Source organism: Mastomys coucha, unplaced genomic scaffold (assembly GCF_008632895.1).
Source record: "Mastomys coucha isolate ucsf_1 unplaced genomic scaffold, UCSF_Mcou_1 pScaffold18, whole genome shotgun sequence".
Classification (NCBI taxonomy): Eukaryota; Metazoa; Chordata; class Mammalia; order Rodentia; family Muridae; genus Mastomys; species Mastomys coucha.
Genome location: NW_022196900.1, coordinates 77,534,836 through 77,558,498, shown reverse-complemented (window position 1 = coordinate 77,558,498; position 23,663 = coordinate 77,534,836). Strand labels below are relative to the sequence as shown.

The window sequence follows — 23,663 nt, the reverse complement described above, 5'->3', positions numbered from 1 at the left end:
GACAGAGATTCAGACCAACAGGAAGGATAATTCCAGGGCACCAGCCAACTGTGCCGGAACAGAGGCAAGATGGCAAAGCTTGTCCTGACAGGACACATGGGTGGTTCTGCACCCATGCTGGCCAGGAGCACACTGTCACAAGCAAACAGAAACTCCTCCCTGCCCCCATGAGATTGACATTTTTATTTACTTATGGCACAGTTTCCTTCAGCTTGGCTGGCTTCCTTCTAAAGTGGTGCCCAAAGTAAGTTCCCTGGGTGACCTGTGGCGCCACCCATCTTTCCTGCACACCCCACCCTGTCCTGTTCTCACCTCCCTGAGCCCTGGTCTGTCTCTTCTGTCTCTTACCTGACTATTGCTTCACGGAGGCCTGTTCCTCCCTCAGGCTTCCTTCCTCCCTCCCTCCCCCCCCACCTCTACCCTGCTTGTCTCCCAGGCTCATTTCTTGCCTGTTTTCCTTAGTGATTCCTGCAGCTGCACACCTCACCTGCCCTGCCGTCTGCCTGCGTATCCACCTGCCTGCCCCTCTGCCTGGCATCCCACACGCCTCTGCATTTCCAGCTGCTGCACGCTCTAGCCTCTCAAATTCATTATGCTTGCATAAAACTCACCTTTAGCCTCCCTGTCTATCGGTGCCACCCTGCTCCTAAGCCTCCAGGTTCATAACCAGCTACCTTCGAATCCCATGGCCCCGTGTCCCATGCCATGTATCTATCTCTCTTCTCACCCAACATCCGCCCACCCCTTCCTCCACCTGCTCACCAATCACTGACCAGCCATCTTGCACTAGCCTGGATAGGTCCTTCTCCATCAGTGGCTCTTCCAGGGTCACCTCCACTTGACTCCACAAGAGGGAGCCTATTCTCGAATCAGCATGACCCATGTCTGCACTTATTAACAGTGTGGCCCTGGGCAAGTCACCTGCTCTACCTGAGCTTGGCTACCTTTCTCTGCTCTTGTGAGGAGTCTTCATTTTTCCTCCCCTAACATCAGTCTGGCAGGCGAGGCCCACCAGCCACCTCCTACAAGTGACACTGCTCTGAGTAGTGCTCTTAATCAACATCTACAGGCAAATATCACGGCCTTCTTCTGATAGATAACTATGCCTCTAGCTCCTCCCACTGAGGCCTCCGAGCCCCTAGTCTGAGACAGGGCCCGAGGCCTGCCTGTTAAAGAAGAACCTAGGCAATTCGGGAGTGTGTGTGTGTGGAGGTGTGGGGAGATAGCCATCTGTGGACGATGCTCGGAGAAGTTATGACTCACGAGACAAAGCTCAAACTCCTTAGTACTCTCCTGCATTGACAAGTGTATTCCACTCCCCAGCCAGGTCAGCCTGACCATTACCACCTGAGCCTAGCATGGAGTCTGTTCTTCTCAAGCTGGGAAGACACACTGTAGTGCTACTATGTACCCAGAATGAGCCAAGCCCTTTGCATGTTTCTTGACTTAATCCCCACAGGAACTACTCCACATTTGCACTGTTGTCTCTGTGTTTGACACAGCACAGAGAGGTTAAGTAGCCTGCCCAATGGCACATAGATAGGATGCAAACCCAGTGGTTCAACTTGAGCTTTGGCCTCCATGCCATGATCTAGGTCTTCAGATCCAAGCATGTGTGCCTGTTGACAGAGTCTCTAACACCTCTTGGAGAATCTACAGAGCACAGCTGCCAGGAAGGAGACCGACCCTGCATCCAGTCGGGCCAGAAGTGGGAAGCAGGAGTGCAGTTATTTTGGAGAAGCGACAGGGAAAACCACGAAGCTTCCTACCTGTCCTGTTTTGCCCTCGTCTGTCCTGGGAAACAAGGCTGCCCCTCTCTTAGATAAAAAGGTGTCTCTCCCCACACAGTGGCTCTTCCACCAGAGCCTGGAGAGCAGAGACTAAGCTTAGCACACGTTGGTTATTTTTAAATGACTACATAAACAAACCAGGCTATGTAAATAAGAAAAACATGAGGTCATCTCTTCAAAACCTAAAAATGACTTTCCTATGGGGAGGGAGTGGACTCGCTAGTCCACAGTGTCCCAAGCCACTAGGCCTGACCCTCCCTTCTTCACACCCAAGGAGGCAACAGCAGCTGGTCTGGAAGTCAGGACTCCAGGTTTTTATTCCTGGCTCTGTGGGCTTTGCCTGAATGCTTGCATCTACTGCCCAATCCCTGTACCACTTCCTTCTCCTCCAGACCCCGACTCCTGTCCCTTCGTCACTTACAAAGCATCCACATTCACAGATCTTTGTATTCAATGACTGGTGCTCACTAACTACCCCTCAGAAACCTTTGTAGCACCACTTGAGGGTGCAGAGGCGCCAGATTGCCACCCTATTTGGAGGCTCTTAAACCTGCATGTGAAATCAGAGCGGACATGAAGGCAGGGTTCCCTAGAACCCTGTGGCAAAGGTTCCTAATGCCCCGACTCCATGGAGGAAGGGCACAGCTGGGCAGGGAATGGAAATGCAGTCAGAAGGAACGACTTGGGAACTCCAAGGGAAGCTGTCTCTTTCCCTGCGACACACCATGACCTGCTACATAGCCACTGGGGCCCTGACAGGCATATCAGAAGAGACTGTTAATGTCCCCATTCTTTCCCTCTGTGCATTGTCATCTGTCCCCAAGTGCATCTGCACCTTGCCCTCTGCAGACAGCTGTTAAGTCATAAAAGCAGCTGGAAAGCTTAACTTGGGAGACGTTAGAAATCTTGATAGGAGTCACAGGGCCTCTAGGGTTGCTGGAGGGCTATTTGTGCCAGGGACTTGACTCTCTGTCCACTGCTCCCAGGATCTCCTTGCTCCCTCCTCTACCTCTCCTTCCCTTCTCTTGGGCCTCCCAACAGGACACTCAGCATCCTTTACTCTTCCATTATCCTTAAGCAGTGGAATAAGCGCAGCCAATTCTTGCTGAGGACAGTGTTTAGACTGTGTTCCACTAAAGCCCTTTCAGAGGCAGGTCTCCAATCATTACAGCATAAATATGTGCTAAAAATACATTTTGGCTCCTATCAGCACTGTTACAGAAAGTGGACCAGTTCTAACATGTTCCCCAGTGCACTGCAGCACTGGGAAAGAGTCACCAGCTTAGGTTGGCTGGGATAGACTTTGGAATGGGGTCAGGGAAGATGGACCTACAGGGCTGAGATGAGTTTGAGCTCTTTCCTGGTGTCTCTGTTTTGCTGGTTAGATTCAGGGTTGAATCTATAGGTTTGAAAATCTACACAGGCATCGACAAGGGACGGAGCCACAAGGTTAAGCCCCCAAGTATGGAGAGTCTCCTGTCTGAATGGCATTTGTAACAAGAAGGAATTCAAGAAGCTGTTGAATACTGTTGATGATGCCAACCCCAACCAGAACTCCCCTGTAGTCCTCCTGGAAGACCCCATAGCACAACCAAAGATGGTTATACTGTGGAAAGTGTAACCCTTATACCTCACTATTGAAATGATTTAGGATTGTTTTCCTTGTAATTCTGTCTCCCTGACTCACTCTCTCTCTCTCTCTCTCTCTCTCTCTCTCTCTCTCTCTCTCTCTCTCTCTCTCTCTCTCTCTCTCTCTCTCTCTCTCTGTGTGTGTGTGTGTTTATGTGTGTAGCCACACATACAGAGGCTCAAGATTGACATCAGGAGTTATCTTCAATCACTCTTCTATCTCATTCAGTAAAGCAATATCTCTCCAGCAAAACCAGAGTCCATCGAGGTGGCTAGTCTCACTAACCAGATTGCCTACGAGATCCCATTTCCACCATCCAAAGCTGGGATTATATAAGGGGCTGCCATACTCACTGACATTTCCATGGGTTCTGGGGACCTAAACTCCATTCCTCATGCATGCACAAGTGTTTTAACCACTAAGTCTTTCCAGCCCCCTAATTTTAATCTTTTTTTTTCATGATGTGTGTGTGTGTGTGTGTGTGTTGTGTGTGTATGTGTACTTGTACATGGATGTGTGAAGCATGCAGAGGCCCTAAGTGGGTGTCATCTGTCTTCCTTGATACTTCCCAGTTTACTTATTGAGGCAGGGTCCCCAGTGAATCTGAAGCTTGCTGAGTCTGCTTCATGTGGCTAGCTAGCTGTCCTGACAAGGAGAGCCTCTGTCTCTGCCTCCCAGATGCTTGCTTTATAGGTGGCCACACTATGCCCAGCTTTTCACATGTGTGCTGGGCTCTGAACTCTGGTCCTTGTGCCTTTGGGACAAGTGATTTATCTACCTTCCAAGCTCTGGATTCCTTAATTCTTAGTCCTTACCAAGCCAACCAAGACAAGAGAAGGCAACGTGGAAGCTGCAGCTGACAAGTAGACCATGGATGCCTTTGACAGAGGTCAGCGCAGTATCTGTGAAAGACCAGAGTCTATTGCTCAGACTTGGAGGGTAGACAGGCTGAAGCAGCCGAAGGAGCATGTGAATGAACGCCATGGTTTTCAATACAGCTTTATTTACACAATCAGGTGGTGGCCACAGGTCTTAGCTTGTGGATCCCCAGTCTAAAACTTCAAAGATTTTGTAACTCAAAGCAATAGTTATTACTCTATGTGTGAACTTTCATAGTAAATCCATTTTAAAGATTGAAACTTAAAAAGATTAAATAGACTCACTTTAACCTAGTTTACACATCACCATTTCATACAAGATACAACATTTTAAATAGCTTCTAAGACAATGAAAATTTGAAAACCACTGGCAGTGATGTTTGCTGGGAAAACATTTTTCAATTCATTTTCATGTTAGTTCTGGCCTCCAGCCACTCATTCAGAAATCACCTTATTCTGGAGATGGTCCCGGTTTAGGTCTCTCCTGAGGAGACTCCCTGTTACCTTGGCCTTAAATGACTCCATCCCACACTGGGAGCCCAGGTGTCCCCAGGCCACTGGATCCCTGACATGGTGGAGGCTGCCACATTGCACACCTGGCATCCTGGACCCTTATCCTTCATCTGCATGGATGCCACATAGCCCAGCCTACTTCCTGGTGGCCCAGCTGTGCCCATAATCTCCTGGATCCCCCAGCAGCTCTGAGTCAGAACTCCATTAATCATGGTGCTTTCTTCCCTAGGGAGAGTGCGGGAAGGGGCAGGGCCAGATTTCTGGCTGGAGCTAAGGGCTCATTTCCTGCTGGGCAGGGCTCCCTCTGCAGATTGTGCCCCACCTCCCCCAGCTGTCAAAGCCCACGTGGACTCCCAGGGAATTTGGGCACGAAGTAGGGGAGGACAAATGGGGTGGGAGAGTCCTGGTGGTTCCCTTCCCTTGACTTTGCCTGTGCTCCTCAGAGCGTCAGTTACTCAAGAACTTGTGTCCATCTTGTGGACCAGATCACTGAGGCCACTAGAGAAGGACGGTCCCCACAACACACAGTTAAATTATCATGTGCACAGCTGAAAACAAATGCAAAATCAATAGAGCAGATGGTGCTGCAGGAGGCCAAGGATCGGGACTCTTGGTGATGGGGCTTGGTCATACTGCAAGGACACATGCTTCCTGCTGGAGGAGGAGTAACGGACAACGCTACAGTCTTTTCTTCAGCAAGAAGAAAAGGAAAAGTAACTTTTTTACTTTTTCAGTGGAAAAGTAAAAGGGTTGATTCATTGTAGACAGAGAGCTGTGTGGCTATCTTTAAGTGACTGAACCTCTCTGTGCTCAGCATCCACCCATCCATATTTTAAAGGAAAAACAAGGCCAGCCTCACTAGGATTTTTCTTTTTTTTCCCTTCAGGTCTTAAACTCATCTATGAAGTACCAGGCCATGTGTACAGAGAGGACCAGTCCCTTCACTTTAGGGTCCCGTGCCAGTATCAGGTGGTACAGCATAGCAGATCTGTCACAGGGTAAGTGGTGGCTGAGTTGCCTGCCCAATGGTAGATGATAGGAAGGACTTCCAGGTGGGTGGTCCATGTTTTAACAAGGTCTCGTCTGTATGTTCGTGGTGCCCCTGTGAGGCAGGTACCACCTTCTCTTGTGTTATAAGAGAGAAATCTGAGGCAAGGGAGAGGGAGCAACGTGTTTCCAAAACCATAAAGAAAAATCTAATAAATCCAGTAACGGTTAGTGCTGGGATTTGAACTCAGGGAGAGCTCCAGGTTCAATACCACTGTAAACATCCTCCATCAAAAGGTAGTTAATTCTTCTTGGGCCTAGGGGATTCTTCTACCTTCACAGGACAATTCTGGTCAGGATAGGCATGCTGGGCTAGGTATGCTGAAGAGGTGCTGGCTGGAATCAAAGCCCATCTACCCACATCCGTGAGCTACTGTAGTGCTGCCCATGCGGTGACTGGCCCTGGCTCTGCATGATGAGAAAGTGCCTGCTCTAACCAGAGGGGACGAGCAAGCCAGGTGGTAAAGCATAGGTTTTCATGCCTTTCTACATCATAGCTGAGCCAGAGATGTGAACATGAGACTGTGGAGAATTCCTAGAGCTCCCAGAACCTACCCCAGCTTCTAAACATAGTGGGATTGAGGGTGTATACTTGCAATCTCAGTACTGAGGATGCCTGAGGCAGAAGGATTGTGAGTTCAAGGCAAGTTCAAGGCAAGTTCAAGGGAAGGACTCCTGGTGCAGAGCCTCTTGTCCCTAGAGCTTAAGCCAATGACACAGGTATTCTGGGGAATCCATTTTTCCTTCCTTCCTTTTTGAAACCAGGTGTTCTCTCCTTCAACCATACTGGCTCCTTGAATGATGATGATGACGACGATGACGAAGACACATTTTGTAGCAGACAAAGCACCCTAGAATTTAACCCTTTACCAAAGAGCTTCCAATGCTATACCCCCACCCATGTCACAGCCTACGTACCCACTCCTAATGCCCAAGATGGAGATACACATACAAACACATCAGGGTCCCAGGGACCTCATCTGCTCATGTACTCAGGCCCTGGAATTTGGAACTCTCCAGGTAATCATGAGAGACCAGACCTGACATCCTTCCATGCCTCCTGACAGGGCAGGGTGTGGAGGTGACACAGGGTGGTAAAGGCTAGGGTAGGGACAAGCCTGGGAAATAGGCTGATAGAATAGGCCCGGGTCTGTCCTTCAGCAGAGATGAGGTGGAGACTGAGCGACCAGTGTGAGGGGCAAGGTGGCACTTTAAGAAGAAGACATGGGAAGCCTAGAACTCCTAACTAAGGCATCAGGGAATTCCAGACCAGCTCTGTCACAGGTCAAGGAAGGCAAGGACAGGCGACTCTCCAGACAGAATGTCTTAAGAGAAGAACATAGCCAGCTAAAGTGGCATTCGGCAAGCTAGAATGGAGCTCCCTACCTGCGCTGCAGGCACCACTTCCGATGACCAAAACTGAACCGCTGCTCTCTCTGGAAGCCAGCGTTCATGTCCACTCCGGCTGCGAAGCCTCTGCTTACACACTGCTCCTCCCTGAGGAAGGGACAGCGTGCCTGGCCAGTGGCTTTTGAGAGTCTTCCATGAGCTACTTCGAGGCAGCTTGGTTTGTGCCTCTGATCCTACGAGAGTGGGGAAGACAAAAGTCATGGTCAGAGAGTTTTCTAGATCAATTTTAGGTACAGAACAATCCCTGCTTTATCTCAGGCGGCCCAAGCCCTGAACTTTCTCCAAGCTGTACTTCTGTTCCATGTCCCCTCAGGGAGATAGTGGGATACAGTGGCTCTGGGACAACACACTGTACATTCCTTTGCCCTATGCTGAACTTCCCTGAGCCTCATCCTTTACCAGGCGGATGGACAGCGTTCCTGGTGGACCTCAAGGTTTCCAGATACCTGGAGTACAGTCTTTGGGCCACGACGGGTGACTGGGGTCTGTGTCAGGGCACTCTTCACCTTGAACAGGCTCGAGGGAAGTCTACTTTAAAGGTAGCACTTTCTGTTTGGTTCCAGATGAGCAAGTTAGAGGGACTGGCATCAGTGGGCCATGTGGGAAGGAAGGACCCAGAGACAGCTGCTAGCAACTTAGGACCATCCATCCGAAAGCCAGCAAGAAAACAGAACCTCATCCCCAAACCACAAGGAATCAGGTTATATCAACCCAAGAATGAGACTGGGAAGGTTTAACACTCCCCAGCGCAGGGTTGACTCCTCAGTTTACCCATACCCAATGCCAACCTATGCAAACTGCAGACATGACTGGGTGCATTTGTGGTGAGGTGGCATGGTTATAGTCTAGGGACCTATAAAAGCAGGCTGACCTAGGCATGCAATCACTAAACCTGAGGGGTCTGCTAACCCAAGAGAAAACTAACATGCCTGGAACAGTGTGGGGGCATGGGAGTACATTGTGGTTCCCAAGTTACTAACAAAATACTCTTTGAGCCAAGGGAAGCCTGGGGCAGGATAAGAGCTCCATAGTGGTTACTGAGCAGATGGATGGATGGGCAAGCGTTGTGGCTCAGGCACCAGGGTAGCAGGATGCTGTAAGGCTCAAACCAGGAAGCTCAGAGGAAAGCACTTCTTAAACTAGAAAGACCCGAGTCATTTAGCTACGGGCAGCATAGCTCATCCTAGGCATGCCGTGCTCTTTGGACTCTCTGGTTGGTCTGCTTCTGATGCTGTGGTGTGACAGCTTGAGAATGTGGTCTCTAAGGCTCTGATGCCCTAGCTTCTGCTCCATGTCCTTCTTTTTTGTGACCTCCATGGTGTGTGAAGTCGCTGTGTGTGGAAAAGGAGGCTGAGAATGGTGAGGGCTTTCTGAGCTTCGGTGAGTCACCATGCATGCAGTGCTGAGAACAATGCCTGGCACATGGCACAACCCATGTAACTGCCACGAACTTGGTCCCAGAGTGGAGCATAGTAATGTGGAGTAACCTGCACACGGGCCTGTGGCATTGCCCTCTTGCTTGTCCTCGGCACCATGCTTTGTGAGAACTTAAGTCCTTGGCAACCACTCCACACAGCTGATTGCTACAGAACACAGAGGTCACCTGAGGCGATGTCCCTTCCCACCACACCTGCTGCTGTTCAACTCCATAGAGTGGCATGGTGGAGAGGACTGGCTCTCTGGCTTCCTGTGGTAATTTTTTTTGAGTCTGCCAATGGAGCCACCCAGACATTGCACAACTTTACCATGTTCCATCAACTCCAAGTCTGATGCAGTGGACTCCCAGTCCACTGCAAGTATTAAAAAAAAAATAGGGGTACCTACTACCTTCTACTGAGACCCCAGAGCACCCATGACCAGGTCCTACCTCCAAGCCCTCCTGTTGGGAGACTGTTTTAGAACTCACGCCCCTCCCCCACAGCATGTCTACCTGGCCAGATGCTCCTCTCACTCAGCAAATTCCTACCACACCGGCCAGGAGGCTCATGGTCCATGAGACCCAACACCCACTTGCTACAGTTCTCTTGAGATAAGCAAGTGTCCTCTGTGCAGATACGGGGAGCTGAGAGTCCTTCCAGATGGTATGATGTTCAGACAGGTTGCCTCTGAATCACATGCAACCCCTAGCAGGAATCTCCCCCACAGCAATGTGTGACAATCCATTTTAGAACCCGACATGGCTGTTCATTCCCTTAATGGGTCCAGCTGGCTGGCAGTTGCCAAAGACAGAAGCTGGACAGGATTTGGTCCTTGTTTTCAGAGGAACCACAGTGGAGTCAATTCTGATGGTGTCTGGATGTGGGGGTGTTTCAAACACAGCCCTCGAACCTCCTGAAGGGGACCATCGAGAAACTGCACGCTGAGGAGTGGTGGCTGAAACAGGAGTCGGCAGGAGTAAAGGTTTGCCGGAGAAGGGGCAGGACTTGAGCTGGCAGTGGACTGGGTTAGAAGATGGGTTTGATTCATGGGGGTGTGTGACTTGTGGAGGACCTAGGATGAGCTGAAGCACGGAGACCATTATCATCCCATTACCAGCCACTCACAGTCTTCCTCAGGGGCTGTCCAGAGACATCTGTATACTAGTCACCTGAGAATGTCATCCCCAAGGCCCAAGTTTCTGATGACAGAGGGCTCTTCTCCCCCAAATGCCACTAAAACAAAAAAAAAGAGACTACAAATTGGAAGAGATCCTGAGTCACACCAGCTGGCCAGAAAGTCCGAAGACTCAGAGGAGTGAGGACCACAGAGAGCCCAATCGCACTCCACTAACTACGCTAGGTGGGCATAGGAAAGGTCCACCCCCAAAGTCCAGGAAACAAGCTCAGACTAGGAATGCATCCTCCGAGTCTCCAAAGGGACCAGTGTGGCTGGGAGGGAAGCAGCAGATGCCAGGGACACACACCTCTGCCTGTTATACCTCAGCTCTGGCAGGGGCAGATGGCATGACAGGCGTCACAGAGACTTCTAGAAAGACCCACCCTCTTCTCAGCACCTTACGCAGTAAGTTCCTGTGATCCCCTCGTCTGGCCTCAGCACTCCATGCCTACTGTTTCTACCAGCCACAGGCTGTTGTGTGACAGTCCCTACACAACCGTGAGCCAATTCTCAGCAGGGCCATCCTGCCTCACACACACTCCAGATGCAGCAGGGTTCTGTGGAGTTGCTGTGCTCCCTTCCCAGATCAGGGAGCACCTCAGCTTCCATGAATGCTATCTTGAGGAGATTGGGAAAGCTGGCATTTGAAAGTCTCTGTACACATACATGTTGAGAACCTACATTGATACTTGTCCTGGTTTGCTTTCTGTTGCTGAAATAGAACACTCAGAACCAAAGCAACTTGGGGAGGGAAGTGTTTATGTTATCTTACACCTTCAGGTCATGGTTTACCATTGAGAGAAGCCAGGGCAGGACCTCAAGGCAGGGAGCTGAAGGCAAAAATATGGAGCAGAAAACTGCTTCCTTGCTTGCTGTCTTGTGCTTAGCATTTCTCCTATAGCCCAGATCTCCCTACCTAAGGATGGTGCCACTCACAGTGGGCAGGGACCCCCCACATGGAATCAAGAAAGTCTCTCACAGACATGAACAAGCTCATCGGACCTGGGAAATTCCTCAATTGGAGTTCCCTCTTCTCAGGTGAGGTTGTGCCTGGATGACAATAAAAGCTGACTAGCACACACTGGATTTCATATCTCCTACCCTGACTGCCAGGGGGTTACAGGGTAAAGACCTTGTGGTTTAAGGGGAAAACAGATCTTAAAAATCCCTGAGATCCATCACTCAGTCGAGGTTCAAATAGAAAGAGAGAAATACTAAAATCAGAGGCCACTGCCTAATCTTTTCTTTAAGTCACCCAAGGAATTACTCCAGCAAAGCAAAACCAAACAAAAAAGGTATCAGAATAAGTCATTCAAGAGAGGACAAGGTGGGAGAACAGGAAACAGGAGAAATATAAGCAGAGCTTGTGTGGTGGCCTCTGGACAGAGGTCTGCCAGGGTGGGGACACACTGCTGGAAATCAGAAACTTACTTCTTCACATGAACACACAAATATGCTTCATTTATGGGTATTTCTAAAGGAAAAATAAGACAGACTTCTTAATTGCCAAGTACAGGAGAGAAAATAGGAACAGAGATTATTCAATATGGTGGAAATCAGGAAAACTAAACCTACTGGGAAGGAGAAGGGATAACAGAGACATGAGGAATGACTTCAGAAGAGAGCCAAGCATATTAACGAATTTAATAATGCAAATAAATTCAATTATCTTATTCTAAGTTAAGAGACCAGGATGGTAAAAGAAAATATAAACCCAGCCATATATTTGGAAATAAGACAAACTGATGAAGGAAATCTAAGAAATGGGGAAAATGGCTAAACAGGCAAGAGGTTTAATAGAGTCCTGGCAGGTCACACTGCAGAATGAAGCAGAAAGGCCAGGCAGAGAAAAGTAGGGCACTTTGTATTTGCTCGAGGCCTCTTTCCACAAGAAGGCATAGGCTGGAGCCTGGCCTTTGCCCTAATGAGACAAATGAAGTAGTGTAATCATAGAACCATGGGGCAAAGGGGGGTATTATGGTGCCTGGATACCAGTGATCCCAGGCCCAGGGGATCGAGGCAGGGATTGTGAGTTCAAGGCCAGCCTGGACTACATAGAGAGGGAAAGTGAATGTCCTCAGTGTCACCTGTGAGTGTGGACAGGACACAGAAGCAGCTCAGGGAAGACACAGGGACAGAATCTATAAGTTTCCTCTTATATAGACTCCAGACACAGGTAAGATGCCTTTTTGTTTAAACATGGCAAGAAAACTCTCCACTTCCACAGCACATAAGCATCGAAGATCCCACGAGCAGCTCTCCAGGCAACAGCCAGAAGTCTGGGCATCGAAATCAAAACAGCAAGTCAGGGGGGCACAAGGCAGTGCCGAGACACTTTCTAAATGACTCGAATAAAGGGAACATCAAGATTGAAACTGTAAGGGAACTGGAGAGAGAGAACATTACTGTTTGGAAGGTTGTAGGCACAAGTAATGCTGCACTCAGAGGAAAAGCAAGCCTCAAATGCTTTTGTGACGAGAGGAGAGGAGAGGGGAGGGGACAACAAGCTACAGGTTAAGGATTTCACCAGAGCTGAAGTGGTAGCATACACCTGAATCCTAGCCACTCTGGAGATGAGGCCGGGAGATAGCAAGTTTGAGAGCAGAACAGGCAACTCAGCAGGCCACTGTCTCAAAATACGATAAAAGACACTGGGGGTTGGGATTGTGGCTCAGGGGCAGAGTGTTTGTCTAGGGCAGTGGTTCTCAGCCTTCCTAATTCTGTGTGACCCAGTAATACAGCTCCTCAGTTCTGGTGACCCCCGCCGCCAGCCATAAAATTATCTTCATTGCCTTTGCTACTATATAATGTAAATATCTGTGTTTTCTGATGGCCTTAGACAACCCCTATGAAACGGTTGTGACTCATAGGTTGTGAATCACCATATGTAAGGCTTTGGGTTCAATCTCTTATATTGAAAAAAAAAATCAACCAGAATAGCCCAAAGGGAAGAGATTAATAAAGCCCAAAGTAAACATGAGAGAACAAGCATGTGAAGCAGCCACCAGCAGCCACACATGCGATGCCATCCCTGTGCCTTGACAGTGTGGACAGACACCAGTGACCACCACCAGCTAACAAGACAAGGAGTAAAAAGCAAAGTCAGACAAGTGCTGAGAAAGGTGACTTTCATGGATGCACACATGCAAACTTTTTAAGATGTAAGAGAATTGGAATATAGCTTTTTATGCCGATGATGCATTTGAAAACTGACAATATTCTAGGAAATGACATTACACAAAACTGGAAGGAGAAGGAGAAACACTGAACCAACCAATAACCACAGGAGAAGCTGAAAGGACCGCCAAAGAGGGGATTCCCAACTGCCAGAGAAAGAGGATGGAGTATTCAAATAAAGGGGACAGCACACAGTGTGTCCCCTCGCTCACTAGGTACTCTGGAAGAGCCCAAGATGTGTCAGACACTGTTCTGGGTACTGCGAGCATCATAAAAATAATAACAGAGAAATATCATAAATCAGAGAGGGGCCTGGCCTTTGTGGAGCTGAGCATCCAGCCAGATGAGGAGAACAAACAGATAATGACGTAAGTGACATGGGGAGTGGTGGCTGAGAGCCAGGAGGGAGGTAAACAGCAGAATGGCACCCGAGAGCAGGCTGGGTTCCCACACCACTGATGCCCAGATGGTGACACCAATTGAAGGTATAAACGAGCCAGGTGTCTCAGGTAGGGTTTCCAGTGCCGTGGCGAAGACGCAGGCCAAGAGTAACCTAGGGAGGAAAGGACTTATTTCATCTTACAGTTCTCAGGTCACCTTCCATCACTGGGGGAAAGTCAGAGTAGGAGCCTGTAAGCAGGAACTGAAGCAGAAGCCATGGAGGAACACTGCCTACTGGCTTCCTCTCCATGGCTAGCTCAGCCTGCTTTCTGAGACAACTTAGGACTGCCTGCCCAGGGATGGCCCCACCCACAGTGTGCTGAGCCCTCACACATCATTCATCAATCAAGAAAATGTACACCAGACTTGCTCACAGGCAACCTGATGGAGGCATTTTCTCAGCTGAGGTTCCTCTTCCTAGATAGCTTAAGTTGCCTTAAAACCAACTGGGATACCAGGCATGACAGCATGCGCCTCTAACCTGGGCTCTGGGGAGGCTGAGGCAGGAAAATACCAAGTTTGAGATCATCCTGAAATTCATAGTGAGGCCCTATCTGAAATCCCACGCTAATAGACATGACATAGAAGCAAACCTGTGAAAAATGCCAAGGCTGTGGGAATATTTGTGTAATGCTATTGGAAATTAGCTTTCAAAGCCCCAGTTGGACTACAGTGTTCTTTGAAGGTCAATTCATTTGGCTATCCAAAAAAGTAAGTAACCATACAACAGAAGACCCCCCCAAACACAGAGTAAAAAAAGAAAATAGCAAATTATAAAAATATTTGCAGATTTTTGAATTCTTGAGATTTAAGTCCTATAATTCTGGAGAAAAGAAAGTTTAATCTCTCATTACTTGCTCCACCAACCAACTCTTTCATCAGAATGTTCCTTATTTGAGGATGGACTACTTGATAACAAAATAGGCACTGAGATGTTCTGCAGCACATACAAAAGGGTCACGACCCACAATATGTAGCAAGCACCCCCAATAAAATAAGTAGAAGCAAGGAATAAAATGGGGAGACAAAACAGACAGAGCAGCATTCAAGCAGTAAAAACACTGGTCTCTCATCACCACAGATCACCAACGGTCACTGTTCCTTTCCCTTAACTGGCTGTCACCTTCGGTGTTGGAGACTCAGAGTCAACAGACATGTGTCAATGCAATTGGAAGGTATGTGTTAGGTGAACCTCTGGACATGTCTCCCACAATGCATGGTGGCCCTGCAGCCTCAGGTGTACACACATGTCAACACCCACAAACACATGCATAAACACACATACCTGGAGGGTCGGTTAGACGGCACTACCTTGAACATCTGAAGGAAGTGGAAACCATCTTCATCCCCATCAATTGCTTTTGTAAGGGAACGATGATTAGTCCACCCAGCTAGTCACCATTAGATAAATCCGTCCTCTAGGTAAAAGGCAGACAGACACACCCTGCCGTGCACAAACCTTCCTTGTGACTTTGTGTACACATATGAGCAACAACACTTCTCATGGAGGCTCCCTTGATCTTCCTGTGGGATGGAGGACACAGGATACCCCTATTTTCCATATGGCCCTGGGAGAGGAACGAGACAAGGGTAGAGGCGAACCTCAGTATGCCAGATCCTAGCCACTGCACATCCTGGGATAACAGCAAAGTCTCTCTCCCTCTCTCTTCTCTCTCTTTTCTCTCTCTCTCTCTCTCTCTCTCTCTCTCTCTCTCTCTCTCTCTCACACACACACACACACACACACACACACACACATACACACGTCCATAGCTGGGAACCTAGGAGGTCATGGATGATAGCTGTCAGCATGTCCTGGACTGGACTGTGGCTTGGGTGGAGTGTGGGACATGAACATTTTATCACAGGCATCTCTACACTGATCCTTTGTTTTAACAATAAGCATATTTTTGCATTTACTTGTGCTTGTGCATGTGCGTGTGTGCATGTGCGTGTGTGCATGCGTGAGTGCGTGTGTGTGTGTGTGTGTGTGTGTGTGTGTGTTTAAGACAGCGGGTCCCAGGTAGCCCAGGCTGGTCTACAGCTTGCCATGTAGTCAAGGGTAGTCGTGAACTTCTGGTTGTCCTGCCTCTACCTCCTGAGTGCTGGAATTGTGGTGGGTGACTAAGCTACATCTCCAGTCTCATGTCATACTTTCACAATTATAGTGGAGCAGGTTGGCCCAGAGCTGGAGGCGGGGGTCAGGGAATAGACAAAAAGTTGCTCGTTAACGGGTCTAGATCTGTGGTTTGACAAGGGGGCGTCATGCAGGCAGGTGGTGGTGGCAGATGTGCAGCCACCAGATTGGATTTAACATCCCTGGATTGTACACTTAAAATGGTTAAGACAGTAAATTCAATCTTGGGTGTATTTCACCACAATAAAAAAAATTGGAAATAAGCTACCTGTCCTCTCTGAAGAGAACAGTGAATGATCAGGGAAGAGCTTGTTGTGGGAACAAGGGTCTGTCTGCAAGACTGCACGCAGCCAGTGCTAGAAGGATCTGGACCAGCTCCTCTGTGGACTCCATGAAAACCACCAGAGGCTGTCCTTTGGAGTTAGAGACCACAGTGCAGGCATAGGGATTAATTCTGCTGGACATTAGGGCTGACGTCCCTGTGGCTGAGAGTTCGGATGGAACAGCTGCAGACCACAGCACAAGGTTTCTAGGGACTGTGGATGAGGTCAGACAGCTTGGGCTCTGCTTGGGGCCTCACACCTCACTCTCAGGGGAAATGAAGGCTAGTGCTGAGACCCTGAGCACCTTTGAAGAGGATATGTTCAGACAGTGCCAGCAGATGGGAGAGCTGAAGTTGATATGCAGAGCTCAGAGAACTGGGAAATGGATCTTTCTGATTTCCTTTTTATTTCCACTACTGTGGCCTGTGGGTCAATAAGATGTGGAAATCCAAGACACATGGAGGACACAGAGAAGATCAGTAGCCAGATCCCACCAGGCTATAGGCATCTGGGATAAGTGAGGGGAATAACGTCATAACTCATTTACCACAGGATATGAGAGTAGAGAGGGCTAGCCCAGAGTCTGCACTGATGGCAGCAGGATGACCTGGGTTCATTCCTGCTTTCAGCCATTTATAGCTATGTGGCCTCAGCTGAATTGCTTAGCCTCTCTAAGCTGTACCCTCTTCATGAGTCAAAGAGAGGAGCCCTCCCATTGTATGTCTTTTCACTGGTGATAGGAGATATGCACCAACAGACCAAAGGATTCTTCCCAAGGCCAGTGAGCCAATGAGCATGCTGTGGTATCTACATGAGCATAGGTGGCTCTCCGGAAATGACAAAACTGGGAAGTCTCCTCCAAGCATGGTGAGGCTCTCAAAAGCTGAGAGTCCTACCCTATGAACCCTCTACCTTGTGTGTAATGTAGCACATGCGTATCTGGGGAGGGATTATGAGCAGGGGCCATGGTATCACAGGATGGATGGAGTGTCTGGAGTCTGGGGTAAGGGTCTGATGATTCCTCTTTACGTGGGAATGGCAGAATGCCTGATCCTCTAGGAGCCTGGTGCAGATGATCACAGCTGCTCCAGTTTCAGAATGGTTGTGCAGGACCATGACCTTCTTCAGTTCCCTGGCATGTATCCTTCCCTTCCCTGATGGTTCACCTGCTCCTGCAGGCCACATCACAGCCTGACATTGCTGTTATGCACATCTGGCCACTTAGAGAGATGTAGGATCCTTTCTGGGCCCTACCTGAGTTCTCCAGACAAAAGCTTCCCACTTACATGTCAGTAGACTCCTGGAGCAGTGAGGTGGCCTCCTCCTCGAAAGAGAATGACCAGACAGGCCATCGGCCTCTGCCTCTGACATGGAACAATATCCCAGAGAATGCTGGGGTAAACATCTAATCAAGGAGAGGGTGGGCAAACAGGAGGGAGACACCCTTTGACTGGTGCTGAGGAACACCCTTTGACTGGTACTGAGGACAGAAAGAGGAGTGTGCAGCCTGAGTGAATGGATCCCACCATGTAGTAGTGAGCAGCAGGGAGAGGACAAGACCTCGGGCTCCACACTTAGACAGAAAAGGCTTATGATCTCCAGATCCTGTGAGGGGAAAAGGTAGGGGGACATCAATTGCACTTGGTAGGGTAAGGCACCCTAAAACCTTAAGAAATGATGGTGCAGGCCGAGGAGCAGGAGTGACCTTGGGGGCCAAGACCAAAAGAGCTGTCCCTGCCATGCCAGCCGGTGACAGGCAGTCCTCTCATGGGAAGGTCCACAGGCCTGTGCTTCGTGCATTCATGGGAGAGCAAGGGGGACACTTCCCTCCCTGAGGCCCCTGGGACACCCAAAAGGGAAGTAAGCCGATCCAGCTGAGTGGCTTCCACAAAACACTGCTGCCCTGGCTGGAGTTCAGAGACGCCAAGGTGAAGGGAACAGGGCTTGCCTCATGACATCAAGTGGGTAGTTGGGGATCTGGGCCAGAAAATTACCAGGCAGCTTATTCCTCCACAGAACTGCAACATCTCCTGTCTGCAGAGGCAGAAACCAGGGGTAGGACCAAACCCACAGGTGCCAAATGTCTGTGTTAATGCTGTCCTTAAACTGATGCTACAGAAAGGCTCTGCTTCACATCTGTCAGCTGAAGAAACTGAGGCCCAGAGCTTCGAGTTGCGAGCAGCCTTCCATGGCAGAAGGCTAGCCCAAGGCTATGGCATTGAATAATTAGATGCTCTCAGGTCACTGTCTCTGTGTGGCCTCAGATTCGTCATTTCACACCTCAGTGTCTCAGTATGCTCACCTGGAAAATGGAAGCAATAGGGCTTATCTGGACCAGCGTTAGATTTAAATAGCACAGTGTCAATTCTCCGGAAATTGAGGCCTGCCCCTCTTCCTCTTTTGGTTATTTCTGACTTTCAAGCTTTATGCCTATCTACAGAGTTAGTCTTGCAATAGAATAAGCTAGAAATCCCACAACAACATTACTGTGATCTATTCATAGGGAGAAGCAACACAGTGACACACACACATACACATACACACACACACACACACACAGAGAGAGAGAGAGAGAGAGAGAGAGAGAGAGAGAGAGAGAGAGAGAGAGAGAGAGAGAGAGAGAGAGAGAGAGAGAGAGAGAGAGAGAGAGAGAGAGAGAGAGAGAACACCGGATGACTATGGGAAGCTTCAGGGACTGAGACCTTCAGTATTTAGTCAATACCTGCTAAGGAGATTGCAAAGTATGGCCATGGTCATGATTTTGGAGGAAAGATGACTCTCTTCAACCACAATAGCCTCTTCAGCTCACAAGGGAAGCCTAGTGGTAACCAGGCTCTCCAGGGATCCTTCCCAGTCTCTGGACTAGGGACCAGGCTGCCTCCATTCTTAGCTCTGATCCCTGTCCCCACCTAGGCAGCTCAGGGTCTCACAAACGGGTAAGGCCATGCCTGCTACAGAGCAGAGCCACTGGGCTGCAGTGGGCCTTCCCTTTTCTAGCCTGGTGGCTCTGGGAGCAACACTTTTTCCATAGAGTGTTTCCACTACCTCAGTGATTTGCATGGTCCCCAACTCTGCTAGCTAGTTTTCTGCCAATGTGACAAACACTAGAGTCATCTGAAAAGAGGGAACCTAAATTGAGAAAGCGCCTTCATAGGATCCAGCTGTATGGCATTTTCTTAATTAGTGATCAATGGAGGAATGCCTGGCCCATTGTGAATGATGCCATCCCTGGGTTGGTGGTCCTGGGTTCAATAAGAAAGCAGGCTGAGCAAGCCACATGGAGCAAGCCAGTAAGCAGCACCCCTCTATGGCCTCTCTATCAGCTCCTGCCTCCATGTTTCTGCCCTCTTTGAGTTCATGTCCTGACTTCCTTCAGTGATGAACAGTGAGTGATATGGAAGTGTATGCCAAACACTTTTCTCCTGACCCTGCCTTTGGTCATGGGGTTTCATCACAGCCATAGAAATCGTAACTAAGATACCATCTATGTGCTGGCTCTGGTTTCATATCAGTGAAGCCCCTCAGCTTTGTGGTGCCTGTCACCCTTTATAGGGAGCAAGGAAGCCTTTGCCCTAGCTACAGGGTGTGCCATCTTGGGGCAACCCTCCTGACCATCCCTGCCCCTTACTGGCCACTCTTCATTTAGAAGTAGTTAAAACATGGCTCTAGTCTGAATCTATCCTCTTCTACTTCCAAGCCGGATCACCAAGGCAGGGTGTTCTTTTAACATCTCTGGGCCTGTGATAGCTCATTTGTAGGGAGGGAGGAGAGTCCGTGCCTGCCCAGCTGGGTCTGGGAAAGCCATCTATTACCTCATCCACAGAGAACACTTAGCGTGGTATCTTGCCCAGAGCCTCAATGAGAGTCCATAAATATGAACAGAAGCACTTGACGCCAGCCTGGCTCAACTCCCCACACTCACTCCGCACTGAAGCCAACACACAGCAGTGTTTGAACTCCTCCACCTCCCAGATCATCCTTTGCAAGGGCACACAGGCTGGCTCTTCACCATGCCACTCTCTGACGCAAATCCTCTGGTGGCTCTTAAATGACACATTCCTCCTAACACTTGGGTGTTCCTTATATGCACACCAGGATGTCCTATCTGGGCCATTCTCCTCGTTCCGTGTATAAATCCACCCCATGCAGCCCAGGCCAGCCCAGTTCAGATATACCTCTTCTATGCAGCCCCAGAACTTCCAGGCTCTTGTCAGCAGTGGTGGCTCAGTTGGAGACAAGGTCTACTACTGCATTTACCTTCTCTAGCCTGCTGGTGGGACACAGTGTACAGATGCTGCTGCGGGCACAGCAGACTCACTCCGCTGTGTTTGAGAGCAGGACTGAAGGACCTGTGATTCATGGCTGCTTCGCTCAGAGCCTTGAGCAGAGCTGCAGATAATAAGTGAGTGACTAGACACTGAGTTCTAGTAATTGATCATCCCTGGGTGACAAGAAAGGAATCTACAGGTGAGTGGATGGGGAAGATTCAATTGCTCACCAATCGAATCTTCTTCTACTTGCTTCTGTTCAATCCAGCAGACAGGTAGGAATGAGCCTCAGACCTGCCCGCCTGTTTCACTGAGTTCTGCAGCCCAGGACCAGGAGGCCTGTGCAGTCAAACTCTGTCTCTCAGTCTTGGGCCCTGGGGACGGACCAGGTGACAGACGAAGAGTAGTCCTGGCCGACCCCACCACCACCAAAGTTACCACTATCTAAGCATAACTGGTTTCTCAGCAAACTCACTCTGACTCTCAAGACTGTCAGGTTGTCTCCACTTCCTGCCACCTTCTTGGAAAAGCCTTGCCACCTCCTGCATACCTCCTGCCCTCCATGCCTGCATTGCTTGACCCTCCATACTGTCGTGAGTGGTGTGCTTTGGTATCGAGTCTACCTGGGCACCATGATCCTCAGGCATTTCTGAAGTCACCAACCTTCCCAGGAAGGTGATGGAGCATCTCCCTCCTCTATGTCTTCCCACCCTCGGCGCAGGCCATTCAGAGCTGCCTTACTTTAGACAGCAGGACAGGAACAAATGTCAGTGTTTGCCCTACTGGAGCCCCATGCCCAACAAGCACAGCACTGGGTAGGCAGTGAGTACTGAGCAGCTGACAGTGATTTCTCACCGCTACCCCCTGGACTGCTCCTGAGAAACAACATCTGAGGCTCACTTCTGGCCTCCCTGCACATGTGTATGAACACCTATGTTCACATATACATATACACACAAACATGTGCACACATGTACATACACATACATGCATGCACATGCAGAGTGAGCCGTGGGCTGCTATATTTCTAGAAGTCAGGCTCCTTCCAGGCCCAGCACTCCAGAGCACAGGGAATAGTGTGAGCCGGGCTCCGGCCAGCAGAGAAGTCTTTATTGCTGAGTGCACCAGCCCTTTATGCAACCATAGGCCCCTTGGCCTTTGATCCCAAGCCAGGACAGGTAAAGCTCTGACCCACAGGCAAAACAATGCTGGTCCTCTTGGTCCCCAGGCCCTGCTGGTGACAAGGCTTCTCCTGAAGGATGGTTGATCACATGTAATCTGACCACCAAACAGGGAGATGAGGGTCAAAGTCCAGGAGAGAAGGAAAGCTTTCAGCCTGGTTTTCATAGTTGTCTATGATCTTGGACTATATTACTTTACAGCTGTACCAGTCTTGTGCTCCAAATAATACTATATACTCTTTCATGGCTGCTCCATGTGTACCTGTGCATGCCCAGTCTACACAACCATTCACAAGGAATGGATTCCACAAAACATCTATTATCCCCACTGTAATTCAATCATTGCATAATTACTTATTCTCTCCACAGAATAATAATAATAATAATAATAATAATAATAATAATAATAATGATAAAACAATCTCCGGGGAAGGCCAGGTCCTGTTTGTCTTGTTCCCAAGCTATAGCCCTGCCCCTGACACAGTATTAACAGGAATAGATGCTCAATAAATTTGACTTGCTTAATAAACTCATTCAGTCATTATCACTCAGGCATTGAATTTAAAAGTAGCTCTGTCCTTGGGTTGCACCCATGCTCTGGCCCCAGCTCTCTTGTCTGCTTCTCCCATGCCCCTGAACCCAGCATTTCTATCTGGCCTTCGGTTTCCTAATCTATAAAGTGGAACAGGGACAGACTTTGAAGGGAAGATTTGCATGCCCCGAGAGTAGAATGCCTCCCTCCATTTTGCACCCATTCCCCCTAACCTTGCCTGTTACCAGGCACTGGGGTTCATGTTTCCCAGGTTTCACCTGAGCCTAGGCATAAAAGACGTATCCAGCAAAGGTCTCAGTCAGCCCAAGTGCCACACACCACTGCTGGGAGACGAGCTATAACTCCTGGACTTCAAAGATGAAGAGTTTATACAAACGTGCTGGTCTCCAGTCTCTAAGGAGGAAGGAGGAAGGAGGTACGGACTCGGCCAAAGCAGCCCAGGCAGCCAGTGTGCAGGTTTAACCCCTTATACATGTGCGTCCACCCATATGCACACCCAGGTCACCACAGGTGTCAGCCAGCAGCGACACACACGCTAACAGGGGCAGGACCTGGAGAGTGGGACGCGAGGATGGATCTGCACAGTGGGACATGAGGATGGATCTACACTGTGTGCTTGCAGCAGTGTTTGCCCAGGGCTCCAGAGTGCCGCATGCTCACCAAGAGGACTTGTGCCCAGGAATGAGAGAGATCCTGGGCAAATTCAGACCCCCCCAAGAAGTGAACAAATAGATGCACAACTTTGTCCTGGGCACAAGGAGGCCCTCTCCCCATCATAGGCTCAGCTCCTTGTCACCTGAGTTGTAGAGGTTGCTGGGATAAGATATCTTAACAGATTGATATATGCTAACATATAGCCCAAGGTTTCTGGATGGTGGGATTCTAAAACGCAACTCACTATATCTAAAATCGAGTTTTTAGAACTTCCAGGGGAGAATGTATTTCTTCACCTTTACAGCTAGTAGAAAATTTCCTCTTATCTTGGCTGACAACCCCCTGCTTCATTAAAGCCACCAGTGGCCAGTGGAGTCTTTCACACTGTATTCTCCAGATGCTACCTAGAGGTGTTGGTCTACTACATTTGAACACCATATGATAACCTATTCTTTTGTATAACTAAAATATTAATTTAATACAAATATTTAAAGAACCCATGCGATTGTACCAGGTTCACACAGGTAATCCTGGACAATCAGTATTTCACAGCTGATTTCCAGCTCAACTCCCCTTTGGCATAACCAACTTACTAGTCTGTGGGGTGTGACATGGACATCTTTTCACGGGGGGTGGGGCGGGGAGCCTTCACTCCCAGATAGCATGAGAGAGTTCAAGAGAAAGTTATCGCAGGATGAACAAGCAAGAGAGTGGGTACAGAGTGGGAGGGATACAACAGGTGTGTGTGTGTGTGTGTGTGTGTGTGTGTGTGTGTGTGTGTGTGTGTGTGTTTGGATGTGCAGCAGCAGCAACCATGGCTTCCCTGTTGTCTTCTCAATACACATCCATCCTTTCAAACCTCCCTGTGCTTCCACACTGAGCTGGGCACAGACAGTTTCCACAGAGACTGCAGTAGCCTGAGCAGAGCCAGAAATAACTCCAACGAGATGAAAAGCATCCCCTGCCCATCCCTTGCCTCCTCACTCCTCCCTCCACCCCACGGGAAAAGGCCCCACTGGAGGCCCTCTCCCAGGCTTGGGAAACAGTCCTCTGCAGCCTGGCTCCA

General features: G+C 49.2%; 1 protein-coding gene across 4 annotated transcripts in view; it reads right to left on the bottom strand.

Moving 5' to 3' along the window:
- Hivep3 (HIVEP zinc finger 3) overlaps positions 1-23,663 on the bottom strand; it is a 397,924-nt gene that overhangs the window by 63,906 nt on the left and 310,355 nt on the right. For all 4 annotated transcript variants that reach the window (XM_031378480.1, XM_031378483.1, XM_031378481.1 and 1 more), the window contains one exon: positions 7,245-7,441. The gene's annotated coding sequence lies outside the window, so the exon portion shown is untranslated. The remainder of the gene's footprint in view (positions 1-7,244; positions 7,442-23,663) is intronic.